General features: G+C 42.4%; 1 long non-coding RNA gene across 1 annotated transcript; it reads left to right on the top strand.

The window, feature by feature from the left end:
- Nucleotides 1-149: 149 nt before the first annotated feature.
- Nucleotides 150-14,637, top strand: LOC129526814 (uncharacterized). Its single transcript, XR_008671569.2, has 2 exons — nt 150-422; nt 13,050-14,637. It is a non-coding gene; the product is annotated as an uncharacterized lncRNA (long non-coding RNA).

Here is a 14,637-nt window from a genome sequence, read left to right as displayed (position 1 = left end):
AGTACACGGAAAGTGGGGACGCTGTCCCCCGCCCCAAAGGCAGTGACACTGGGCGACACACGCTGAGCCTCTCACGCCGACGGGCCTCTCACGCCGGAGCCGGCAAGAAAGGTCGGCGCCAGCCCGCGGGGTCTCAGGAGGCTCGGCAGCGCGACGCGCATGCTCAGTCGGGCAGCTCTCCGGGCGGGCGTGGGAGCCCGCGCTCCAAGGCCCGGTCGGGGGAGGGGCGCTCACGCAACCGCCCCTGTCTGGAGGGGGCTCGCCTCTGCGGCAGCGCTCACCGCCCGGGCTTTACTGAAGCGGAGTCTAGCATGTGTGGCTGCTCCACAGCGGTGGCGGTGGCGGCGGCTCCTCTGCAGCAGCCTCGGCAGTAGGGGTCGCGGTGGCCAAGCCCACCGTGGAGCTCATCTGAGAGTTGTAAGGTACGGGACTGCCTCGGTCTATGGGACGCCCCGTCTGGTAGCATCCCAGATCCAGCACGTTCCTTCCGGCCCTGCTCCCCGGCCCGGTGCCTCACACCCCGCTACCAAATGCATCCAGACTCTAAGGCAGCCCCTGCATCTCACTCCTGACATCGCTGTCCCTGGAGCATCCTCCGCTGGAGCTGGAGCTTGACGGGTAGGGTGGAGAGGGCGGGGGGTGGGGGGGGGGGAAACTGCATCAATTAACGGGGCGGTGGGGGAGGGAAGTCCTCCACTGCTATTCAGTAGGCGTTCTATGATCACAGTGTAAACAAAGCCGCAGGGAAGCTCTAACTGGGCGGAAGCCACCGCAGCTCAGCAAGGCCTACTGCCTCTCTAGATTCCACCTCAGGGGGCAGGGCATATCTGAACAGAAGGCAGCAGACAGCTTCTGCAGACTTCAGTGTCTTGCCTGACAGCTCTAAAGACAGCAGTGCTTCTCCCAGCACGGAGTTCGTGCTCTGATAACGGACAGACTGCCTCCCCAAGTGGGTCCGTGACCCCCATGTAGCTTGACTGAAAAACACCGCCCAGTAGGGGCGGAGAGACACCTCATACAGGTGGGTGCCCCTGTGGAACAAAGCTTCCAGAAGAAGGATCAGGCAGCAATATTTGCTGTTCTGCAGCCTCCTCTAGTGATACCCAAGAAAATAAGGTCTGGAATGGCCTTCCAGCAAACCCCCAAAGACCTGCAGCTGACGGGCCTGTTAGAAGGAAAACTAACAAACAGAAAGGAATACCATCAACATCAGCAAACGACAGCATCAACATCAGAATAGCAAAGGACATCCACACTAAAACCCCATCCATAGGTCACCAACATCAAAGACCAAAGGTAGATAAAACCACAAAGATGGAGAGAAACCAGAGCAGAAAGGCTGAAACTTCCGGAAACCAGAACGTCTCTTCTCTTCCAAAGGACTACAAGTCCTCACCAGCAAGGGAACAAAACTGGGTGGAGAATGAGTTCGATAACTTGACAGAAGTAAGCTTCAGAAGGTCAATAATAACAAACTACTCCCAGCTAAAGGAGCATGTTCTAACCCATTACAAGGAAGCTAAAAACCTTGAAAAAAGGTTAAACGAATGGCTAACTAGAATGAAGAATGTAGAGAAGAGCTTAAATGACCTGATGGAGCTGATAACCACAGTACAAGAACTTCATGAAGTATACACAAGCTTCAATAACTGATTCAATCAAGTGGAAGAAAGGATATCAGTGATTGAATATAAAATTAATGAAATAAAGTGAGAAGACAAGATTAGAGACAAAAAAAAAAGAAAAAAGAAACATTCAAATTCAGGAAATACAGAGAACATCACAAAGATACTCCTTGAGAAGAGCAACCCCAAGGCACATAATTCTCAGACTCAGCAAGGTTAAGGGCAGCCAGAGAGAAAGGTTGGGTTACCAACAAAGGGAAGCCCATCAGACTAACAGCAGATCTCTCAGCAGAAACCATACAAACCAGAAAAGAGTTGGGACCAATTTTCAACATTCTGAAAGAAAAGATTTTTGAAACTAGAATTTCATATCCAGCCAAACTAAGCTTTGTAAGTGAAGGAGAAATAAAATCCTTTGCAGACAAGCAGATGCTGAGAGATTTTGTCACCACCAGGCCTGCCTTACAATAAGAGCTCCTGAAGGAAGCACTAAACATGGAAAGGCACAACCGGTACCACCCACTGCAAAAACATATGAAATTGTAAAGACCATTGATGCTATGAAGAAACTGCATCAATTAATGGGCAAAATAACCAGCTAACATCATGACAGGATCAAATTCACATATAACAATACTAACCTTCAATGTAAATGGGATAAATGCCCCAATTAAAAGACACAGACTGGCAAATTGGAAAAAGAATCAAGACCCATATGGTGTGCTGTATTCAGGAGACCCATCTCACGTGCAAAGACACACATAGGCTCAAAATGGAGGTGTGTCTGGAATTGGTGGGTTCTTGTTCTCACTGACTTCAAGAATGAAGCTGCGGACCCTCGCGGTGAGTGTTACAGTTCTTAAAGGCAGCGTGTCCGGAGTTTGTTCCTTCCGATGTTCAGACATGTTCAGAGTTTCTTCCTTCTGGTGGGTTCGTGGTCTCGCTGGCTTCAGGAGTGAAGCTGCGGACCTTCGCAGTGAGTGTTACAGCTCTTAAGGCGGCATGTCTGGAGTTGTTCGTTCCTCCCGTCCGGAGTTGTTCATTCCTTCCGGTGGGTTCGTGGCCTCACTGGCCTCAGGAGTGAAGCTGCAGACCTTCACGGTGAGTGTTACAGCTCATAAAGGCAGTGTGGACCCAAAGAGTGAGCAGCAGCAAGATTTATTGCAAAGAGCGAAAGAACAAAGCTTCCACAGTGTGGAAGGGGACCCAAGCGTGTTGCTACTGCTTGAAGGGGTGGCTTGCCCCTCCACACCTGTGGGTATTTCTAGTCAGGTGGGACGAGAGACTGAGAAAGAGAAATAAGACACAGAGACAAAGTATAGAGAAACAACAGTGAGTCCAGAGGACCGGCGCTCAGCATACCAAGGACCTGCACCAGCACCGGTCTCTGAGTTCCCTCAGTTTTTATTGATTATTATCGTCATTATTTCAGTAAAAAGGAATGTAGCAGGAGGGCAGGGTGATAATAAGGAGAAGGTCAGCAACAAACATGTGAGCAATAGAATCTACGTCATAATTCAGTTCAAGGGAAGGTACTATGACTGGACGTGCACGTAAGCCAGATTTATGTTTCTCTCCACCCAAACATCTTGGTGGAGAAAAGAATAACAAGGCAGCATTGCTGCAAACATGTCTTGCCTCCCACCATAGGGCGGTTTTTCTCTCATCTCAGAACTGAACAAATGTACAATCGGGATTTATACCGAGACATTTAGTTCCCAGGGGCAGGCAGGAGACAGTGGCCTTCCTCTATCTCGACTGCAAGAGGCTTTCCTCTTGTACTAATCCACCTCAGCACAGACCCTTTATGGGTGTCAGGCTGGGGGACAGTCAGGTCTTTCTTATCCCATGAGGCCATATTTCAGATTATCACATGGGGAGAAACCTTAGACAATACCCCGCTTTCAAGGGCAGAAAGCGCTTTCCCTGTGGCTTTCCGCAGTGCATTGTGCCGCCAAGGCCAAACCCACCCAGAACTCGTGCTGGCCTGCAAGTGCTGCGCACAGCCCCAGTTCCCACCCATGCCTCTCCCTCCACACCTCCCTGCAAGCTGAGGAAGCCAGCTCCAGTCTCAGCCAGCCCAGAAAGGGGCTCCCACAGTGCAGCAGGCTGAAGGGCTCCTCAAGCGTGGCCAGAGTGGGTGCCGAGGCTGAGGAGGCGCCGAGAGTGAGCAAGGGCTGCCAGCACGCTGCCACCTCTCAAAGGGATGGAGGAAGATCTACCAAACAAATGGAAAGCAAAAAAAAAGCAGGGATTGCAATCCTGGTCTCTGATAAAACAGACATTAAACCAACAAAGATGAAAGGAGACAAAGAAGGCCATCACATAATGGTAAAGGAATCAATTCAACAAGAAGAGCTAACTATCCTAAATATATATGCACCCAATACAGGAGAACCCAGATTCATAAAGCAAGTTCTTAGAGACCTACAAAGAGGCTTAGACACCCATACAATAGTAATGGGAGACAGTAACACCCCACTGTTAATATTAGACAGAAAACATGACAGAAAATTAATAAGGATGTCCAGGACTTGAACTCATCTCTAGACCAAGTAGGCGTAATACACATCTACAGAACTCTCCACCCCAAGTCAACACAATATACATTCTTCTCAGCACCACATCACACTTATTCTAAAATTGACCACATAATTGGAAGTAAAACACTCCTCAGCAAATGCCAAAGAACAGCAATCACAACAAACTGTCTCCCAGACCACAGTGCAATCAAATTAGAACTCAGGACTCAGAAACTCACTCAAAACTGCACAACTATATGGAAACTGAACAACCTGCTCCTGAATGACTACTGGGTAAATAACAAAATGAAGGCAGAAATAAACATGGTCTTTGAAACCAATGAGAACAAAGACACAGTGTACCAGAATCTCTGGGACACATTTAAAATAGTGTATAGAGGGATATTTACAGCACTGAATGTCCTCAAGAGAAAGCAGGAAAGATCTAAAATCAACACCCTAACGTCAAAATTAAAAGAACTAGAGAAGCAAGAGCAAACAAATTCAAAAGCTAGCAGAAGACAGCAAATAACGACGATCAGAGCAGAACTGAAGGAGATAAAGACATTAAAAAAAACCTTCAAAGGATCAATGAATCCAGCAGCTGAATTTTTGAAAAGATCAACAAAATGGACTGCTAGCAAGACTAATAAGGAAGAAAAGAGAGAAGAGTCAAATAGACACAATAAAAAATGATAAAAGGGATATCACCAGTGATCCCACAGAAATACACACTACCATCAGAGAATACTATAAACACCTCTATGCAAATAAACTAGAAAACCTAGAAGAATTGGATAAATTCTTGGACACATACACCTTCCCCAGACTAAATCAGGAAGAAGCTGAATCGCTGAATAGACCAATAACAGCTTCTGAAATTGAGGCAATAATTAATAGCCTACAAAACCAAAAAAAGTCCAGGACCAGATGGATTCATAGCCGAATTCTACCAGAGGTACAAACAGGAGCTGGTACCATTCCTTCTGAAACTATACCGATCAATAGAAAAAGAATCCTCCCTAACTCATTTTATAATGCCAGAATAATCTGGATATCAAAGCTTGGCAGAGACACAACAAAAGAAAGAAAATTTTAGGCCAGTATCCCTGATGAACATTAATGCAAAAATCCTCAATAAAATACTGGCAAACCAAATCCAGCAGCACATCAACAAGCTTATCCACCATGATCAAGGTGGCTTCATCCCTGGGATGCAAACCTGGTTCAGCATAAGCAAATCAATAAACATAACCCATCACACAAACAGAACCAATGACAAAAACCACATGATTATCTCAATAGATGCAGAAAGGCCTTCGAACAAAATTAAACACCCCTTCATGCTAAAAAAACTCTCCATAAACTTGGTATTCATGGAATGTAACTCAAAATAATAAGAGCTATTTATGACAAACCCATAGCCAATGTCATACTGAATGGGCAAAAACTGGAAGCATTCCCTTTGAAAACCAGTACAAGACAAGGATGCCCTCTCTCACCACTCCTATTCAACATAGTATTGGAAGTTCTGGCCAGGGCAATCAGGCAAGAGGAAGAAATAAAGGGTATTCAATGAGGAAAAGAGGAAGTCAAATTGTCTCTGTTTGCAGATGATTTCACCGTATATTTAGAAACCCCATCATCTCAGCCCAAAATCTCCTTAAGCTGATAAGCAACTTCAGCAAAGTCTCAGGATACAAAATCAATGTGCAAAAATCACAAGCATTCCTGTACGCCAATAATAGACAGAGAGCCAAATCATGAGTGAAGTCCCATTCACAATTGGTACAAAGAGAATAAAATACCTAGAAATCCAACTTACAAGGGATGTGAAGGACCTCTTCAAGGAGAACTACAAACCACTGCTCAAGGAAATAAGTGAGGACACAAACAAATGGAAGAATATTCCATGCTCATGGATAGGAAGACTCAATATCATGAAAATGGCCATATTGCCCAAAGTAAATTATAGACTCAATGCTATCCCCATCAAGCTACCACTGACTTTCCTCACAGAATTGGAAAAAACTACTTTAAATTTCATACGGAACCAAAAAAGAGCCGGTATAGCCAAGGAAATCATAAGCAAAAAGAACAAAGCTGGAGGCGTCACACTACCTGACTTCAAACTATACTGCAAGGCTACAGTAACCAAAACAGCATGGTACTGGTACCAAAACATATCTAGACCAATGGAACAGAACAGAGGCCTCAGAAATAACACCACACATCTTCAACCATCTGATCTTTGACAAACCTGACAGAAACAAGCAATGGGGAAAGGATTCCCTATTTAATAAATGGTGCTGGGAAAACTAGCTAGCCATATGTAGAAAGCTGAAACTGGATGCATTCCTTACACCTTATACTAAAATTAACTCAAGATGGATTAAAGCCTTAAATGTAAGACCTAAAACCATAAAAACCCTAGAAGAAAACCTAGACAATACCATTCAGGACATAGGCATGGGCAAAGACTTCATGATAAAAACACCAAAAGTAATGGCAACAAAAGCCAAAATAGACTAATGGGATCTACCTAAACTAAAGAGCTTCTGCACAGCAAAAGAAACTATCATCAGAGTGAAAAGGCAACCTACAGAATAGGAGAAAATTCTTGCAATCTATCCATCTGACAAAGGTCTAATATTCAGAATCTACAAAGAACTTAAATAAATTTACAAGAAAGAAAAATAACCCCATCAAAAAGTGGGTAAAAAATATGAACAGAAACTTCTCAAAAGAAGACATTTACACAGCCAACAGACATATGAATAAATGCTCATCATCACTGCTCATCAGAGAAATGCAAAGCAAAACCACAATGAGATACCATCTCACAACACTTAGAATGGCAACATTAAAAAGTCAGGAAACAACAGAAGCTGGAGAGGATGTGGAGAAATAGGAAGGCTTTTAGACTGTTCGTGGGAGTGCAAATTAGTTTAACCATTGTGGAAGACACTGTGGCCATTCCTCAAGGATCTAGAACCAGAAATACCAATTGATCCAGCAACCCCATTACTGGATATCTACCCAAAGGATCATAAATCATTCTACTATAAAGACACATACACACATATGTTTATTGCAGCACTGTTCACAATAGCAAAAACTTGGAACCAACCCAAATGCCCATCAATGATAGACTGGATAAAGAAAATGTGGCACATGTATACCATGGAATACTATGCAGCCATAAAAAAGGATGAGTTCATGTCCTTTGCAGGGACATGGATGAAGCTGGAAATCATCACTTTCAGCAAAATATCACAAGGACAGAAAACCAAACGCTGCATCTTCTCACTCTTAAGTGGAAGTGGAACAAGCAGAACACATGGAAACAGAGACGGAATCATCACACACGAGAGTCTGTTGGGGGCTGGGGGGCTGGGGGAGGGATAGCATTAGGAGAAATACCTAATGTAAATGACAAGTTGATGGATCCAGCAAACCAACCTGATACATGTATACCTATGTAAAAAACCTGCACGTTGTGCACATGTGCCCTAGAACTTAAAGTATAATAATAAAAAAAGAAATTCTAGATAGAGCAATATCTCACAAAATTAATAATCCATTCCATTTAAATAGACTATATCAGTCAGCCTCTGGCACCGACAGATCCATTCACTGTTTTCTTTTCTGGGTTCTTTTTTAAGTAAATAATTGGCTAACATTTAAAATTTAAATATTTCCTATTACCATCCGGATTTCTAGCTTCTGTTTAAATACCCCAAGGGCTGGCAGTGCTGAGCCAGCATTCTCAATGACAAACATGAGTGGAACTGGGTGTGCCTCAGATCTGCAAGTGGCAGTTCTGCAAGTTGGCCACTGCGACCTAAAGTGTGTTACCATTTTATCACTGAGCTTAAGCCACCACCGAAGTTTAAGCCATTCTATATACTAGGCATAAGGGAGTAGAGCAGCAGGTAAATTCACTTCAGGGGGAAAAATTCATCAAAACTGCTTAAATCTGTGAAAATAAATAAAATTTAAAAGCTGTGGGAACCCCCAAAATCACTTTAAGCCTTGAGACGTGACTGTGATCTGAGTCGTATGTGGTTATAACTTCTGTTCTCAAATTATAGATTAACTAGCTTTCTTATTTTTCTTCTTCTGTACAATGACTAGAGAGAATTAAATGACATCATGGAAAAAAACCTCTGGCCTTCTTAATTAATGACCCTTGTTGTATATTAATTTCCCATTGTTGTCCTGCTTTGCTTAGACCAGATGACAAAAACCCACAATTATTACACCCTCTAAAAAACATGTTAAACGTATCCTTCCCAAAAAGAAACACTGCGTATAACCGATCAATGGCTGTAACTGTGTGCCAACCTTGTATGAATAATGTTATAATTTTGCTAAACACTCCTCTCTCTCTCTGGATATAAAATTGAAACCTTAACTTCTCCACTTCAGAATGCTGACTGCATTCCTTTGGATTTGATGTTTCCAGATGGTCCATCCTCACACTTTGCACTTCAATAAACACTCCTTAAATTCAATTCTCACCCTTTTATTATTTTAGGTTGACAAATCTTTTTTAAGGTAATTTGACTGTCATAGTCATCAATTTAAAACTTTGGCCCAGCGTACAAATGTATTTGTACCAAACACACAAAAATACTTACTCATCCAATGTTGTTCACCATAGCATTGTTTGAAATAGGAAAACACTGGAAGCTACTTAAATATCCATCAGTAGGAGACTAGCTAAATAAATTATGGAATAGCCACACAATAGAATACTGTACAGCTATTTTATAAAAGAAGAGAGAGAATAAAGTAGGTCTATTATGTACCACTCATTAGCCAACAATGTATTTTAAAAAATAAAAAGGGTGGCTGACAAGATGACCAAATAGGAACAGCTCCAGTCTGCAGCTCCCAGCGAGATCAACGCAGAAGGCAGGTGATTTCTGCATTTCCAACTGAGGTACCTGGCTCAACTCACTGGGACTGGTGAGACAGTGGGTGCAGCCCATGAAGAGCCAGCTGAATCAGGGTGGCCATCACCTCACTCAGGAAGCACAAGGGGTCAGAGAACCCCCTCCCCTAGCCAAGGGAAGCTGTGAGGGACTGTGCCATGAGGAATGGTTATGAAGCCAAACTAAGCTTCACAAGTGAAGGAGAAATAAAATCCTTTACAGACAAGCAAATGCTGAGACATTTTGTCACCACCAGGCCTGATGTACAAGAGCTCCTGCAGGAAGCACTAAACATGGAAAGGATCAACCAGTACCAGCCACTGCAAAACCATACCAAATTGTCAAGACTATTGACATCAACTAATGGGCAAAATAACCAGCTAGCATCATAATGACAGGATCAAATTCACACATAACAATATTAACCTTAAATGTAAACAGGCTAAGTGCCCCAAGTAAAAGACACAGACTGGCAAATTGGATAAAGAGTCAAGACCCATCATTGTGCTGTATTCAAGAGACCCGTCTCATGTGCCAAGACACACATAGGCTCAAAATAAAGGGATGGAGGAATATTTACCAAGCAAATGGAAAGCAAAAAAAAGCAGGGGTTGCAATCCTGGTCTCCGATAAAACAGACTTTAAACCAACAAAGATCAAAAGAGACAAAGAAGGCCATCACATAATGGTAAAGGGATCAATTCAACAAGAAGAGCTAACTATCCTAAATATATATGTACCCAATACAGGAGCACCCAGATTCATAAAGCAAGTTCTTAGAGACCTACAAAGAGACTTAGACTCCCACACAATAGCAATGGGAGACGTTAACAACCCAACACCCCACTGTCAGTATTAGACAGATCAATGAGACAGAAAATTAACAAGGATATCCAGGACTTGAACTCAGCTCTAGACTAGGCAGACCTAATAGACATCTACAGAACTCTCCACCCCAAGTCAACAGAATATACATTCTTCTCAGCACCACATCGCACTTATTCTAAAATTGATCACATAATTGGAAGTAAAACCCTCCTCAGCAGATGCAAAAGAATGGAAATCATAACAAACAGTCTCTCAGGCTGCAGTGCAATCAGATTAGAACTCAGATTAAGAAACTCACTCAAAACCACACAACTACATGGAAACTGAACAACCTGCTCCTGAATGACTATTGGGTATATAATGAAATTATAGTAGAAATAAATAACTTCTTTGAAACCAGGGAGAACAAAGACACTATGTACCAGAATCCCTGGGACACAGCCAAAGCAGTGTTTAGAGTGAAATTTATAGCACTAAATGCCCACAGGAGAAAGCAGGAAAGATACAAAACCAACACCCTAACATCACAATTAAAAGAACTAGAAAAGCAAGAGCAAACATATTCAAAAGCCAGCAGAAGACAAGAAATAACTAAGATCAGAGCAGAACTGAAGGAGACAGAGACAGGAAAGGACCTTCAAAAAAATGAGTGAATCCAGGAGCTGGTTTTTTTGATAAGATCAACAAAATAGATAGACTGCTAGCTAGACCAATAAAGAAGAAAAGAGAGAAGAATCAAATAGATGCAATAAAAAATGATGGAGGGGATATCACCACTGATCCCACAGAAATACAAGCTACCATTAGAGAATACTATAAACTACTCTATGCAAATAAACTAGAAAATCTAGAAGAAATAGATAAATTCCTGGACAAATACACCCTCCCAAGACTAAATCAGGAAGAATTCAAATCCCTAAATAGACCAATAACAAGTTCTGAAATTGAAGCAGTAATTCATGGCTTATCAAAGAAAAGCTCAGGACCAGACGGATTCACAGCCGAATTCTACCAGATGTACAAAGAGGAGCTGGTACCATTCCTTCTGAAATTATTCCAAACAACAGAAAAACAGGAACTCCTCCCTAACTCATTTTATGAGGCCAGCATCATCCTGATACCAAAAGCTGGCAGAGACACAACAAAAGAAAGAAAATTTCAGGCCAGTATCCCTGATGAACATCATTGAGAAAATCCTCAATAAAATACTGGCAAACTGAATCCAGCAACACATCAAAAAGCTTATCCACCATGATCAAGTTAGCTTTGTTCCTGGGATGCAAGGCTGGTTCAACATAAGCAAATCAATAAACATAGTCCATCACATAAACAGAACCAATGACAAAAACCACATGATTATCTCAATAGATGCAGAAAAGGCCTTTGACAAAATTCAACAGCCTTTCATGCTAAAAACTCTCAATAAACTAGGTATTGATGGAACGTATCTCAAAATAGTAAGAGTTATTTATGACAGACCCACGGCCAATATCATAATGAGTGGGCAAAAGCTGGATGCATTCCCTTTGAAAATCAGCACAAGACAAGGATGCATTATCTCACCACTCCTATTCAACATAGTATTGGAAGTTTTCTAGCCAGGGCACTCAGGCAAGAGGAAGAAATAAAGGGTATTCAATTAGGAAAAGAGGAAGTCAAATTGTCTCTGTTTGCAGATGACATGATTGTATATTTAGAAAACCCCATCATCTCAGCCCAAAATCTCCTTAAGCTGATAAGCAACTTCAGCAAAGTCTCAGGATACAAAATCAATGTGCAAAAATCACAAGCATTCCTATATGCCAGTAATAGACAGAGAGCCAAATCATGAGTGAACTCCCATTTGCAACTGCTACAAAGAGAATAAAATACCTAGGAATCCAATTTGCAAGGGACATGAAGGACCTCTTCAAGAAGAACTACAAACCACTGCTCAAGGAAATAAGTGAGGACACAAACAAATGGAAAAACAGTCCATGCTCATGGATAGGAAGAATCAATATCATGAAAATGGCCATACTGCCCAAGGTAATTTATAGATTCAATGCTATCCCCATCAAGCTACTAATGACTTTCTTCACAAAATTGGAAAAAAAACTACTTTAAATTTCATATGGAACCAAAAAAAGAGCCCATATAGCTGAAGGGGGCCAGCCCCTCCACACCTGTGGGTATTTCTTGTCAGGCAGGATGAGAGACTGAGGAAAGAAATAAGACACAAAGTGTAGAGAAAGAAAAGTGGGCCCAGGGGACTGGTGCTCAGCATACAGAGGACCCACACTGGCACCAGTCTCTGAGTTCCCTCAGCATTTGTTAATTACTATTTTTACTATCTCAGCAAGAGGAATGCGGCAGAAGAGCAGGGTGATAGTGGGAGGAAGGTCAGCAAGAAAACATGTGGCAAAGGAATCTGTGTCACAAATAAGTTCAAGGGAAGGTACTATGCCTGGATGTACATGTAGGCCAGATTTATGCTTCTCTCCACCCAAACATCTCAGTGGAGTAAAGAATAACAAGGCAGCATTGCTGCAAACATGTCTCGCCTCCCGCCACAGGGCGGTTGTTCTCCTAACTCAGAACTGAACAAATGTACAATCGTGTTTTATACCAAGACACTCAGTTCCCAGGGGCAGGCAGGAGACAGTGGCCTTCCTCTATCTCAACTGCAAGAGGCCTTCCTCTTTTATTAATCCTCCTCAGCACAGACCCTTCACGGGTGTCGGGCTGGGGGACGGTCAGGGCTCTCCCATCCCACGTGGCCATATTTCAGACTATCACATGGGGAGAAACCTTGGACAGTACCCAGCGTTCCAGGGCAGAGGTCCCTGCGGCTTTCCGCAGTGCGTTGTGCCCCTGATTTATTGAGACTGGAGAATGGTGATGACTTTTACCAAGCATACTGCCTGTAAACATTTTGTTAACAAGGCACATCCTGCACAGCCCTAGATCCCTTAAACCTTGGTTCCATACAACACATGTTTCTGTGAGCTCAAGGTTGGGGCTAAAGTTACAGATTAACAGCATCTCAGGGCAAAGCAATTGTTCAGGGTACAGGTCAAAATGGAGTTTCTTATGTCTTCCTTTTCTACATAGACACAGTAACAGTCTGATCTCTTTCTTTTCCCTACATATAGCCAAGACAATCCAAAGCAAAAAGAACACAGCTGGAGGCATCACGCTACCTGACTTCAAACTATACTGCAAGGCTACAGTAACCAAGACAGCATGGTACTAGTACCAAACAGATATCTAGACCAATGGAATGGGACAGAGGCTGCAGAAATAACACCACACACCTACAACCATCAGATTTTTGACAAACCTGACAAAAACAAGCAATGGGGAAAGGATTCCCTATTTAATAAATGATGTTGGGAAAGCTGGCTAGCCATAGGCAGAAAACTGAAACTGGACCCCTTCCTTACACCTTATACAAAAATTAACTCAATTTTATTATGTTGTATTAAATTAAGTTGGATTTAATTAAGATGGATTAAAGACTTAATTATAAGACCTAAAACCATAAAAACCCTAGAAGAAAACCTAGGCCATACCATTCAGGACACGGGTATGGGCAAAGACTTCATAACTAAAACACCAAAAGCAATGGCAACAAAGTCCAAATAGACAAATTGGACCTGATTAAACTAAAGAGCTTCAGCGCAGCAGAAGAGACTATCATCAGAGTGAACAGGCAACCCACAGAATGGAAGAAAATTCTTGCAATCTATCCATCTGACAAAGGGCTAATATCCAAAATCTACAAAGAACTTAAACAAATTTACAAGAAAAAACACAAACAACCCCATCAAAAAGTGGGCTAAGGATGTGAACAGACACTTCTCAAAAGAAAACATTTATGCAGCCAACAAACATGAAAAAAAGCTCATCATCACTGCTCATTAGAGACATGCAAATCAAAACCACCATGAGATACCATCCCACACCAGTTAGAATGGCAGTCATTAAAATGTCAGGAAACAACAGATGCTGGAGAGGATGTGGAGAAATAGGAACACTTTTACACTGTTGGTGGGAGTGTAAATTAGTTCAACCGTTGTGGAAGACAGTGTGACCATTCCTCAAAGACCTATAACCTGAAACACCATTTGATCCAGCAATCCCATTGCTGGGTATATACCCAAAGAATTATAAATCATTCTACTATAAAGACACATGCACACATATGTTTATTGCAGCACTGTTCACAGTAGCAAAGACTTGGAACCAACCCAAATGCCCATCAATGATAGACTGCATAAAGAAAATGGGGCACATATACACCATGGAATACTATGCAGCCATAAAAAAAGATGAGTTCATGTCCTTTGCAGGGACGTGGATGAAGCTGGAAACCATCATTCTCAGCAAGCTAACACAAAAACAGAAAACCAAACACCACATGTTCTCACTCATAAGTGGGAGTGGAACAATGAGAACACATGGACACAGGGAGGGGAACATCACACACCAGGGCCTGTTGGGTTTATAGGGGGCTGGGGAAGGGATAGCATTAGGAGAAATACTTAATATAGATGACGTGTTGATGGGTGCGGTAAACCACCATGGCACGTTTATACCTATATAACAAACCTGCAAGTTCTGCACATGTATCTCAGAACTTAAAGTATAATAATTTAAAAAAAGAAAAAATGTAAAAAAAGAAATTAAAAAGGGGAGTTGGAGCATAGAAGAAAGAAAATAAATGCAATTTGAAGGGCA

Source organism: Gorilla gorilla, chromosome 15 (genome assembly GCF_029281585.2).
Source record: "Gorilla gorilla gorilla isolate KB3781 chromosome 15, NHGRI_mGorGor1-v2.1_pri, whole genome shotgun sequence".
Classification (NCBI taxonomy): domain Eukaryota; kingdom Metazoa; phylum Chordata; class Mammalia; order Primates; family Hominidae; genus Gorilla; species Gorilla gorilla.
This window is presented reverse-complemented; position numbering and strand designations above follow the sequence as displayed.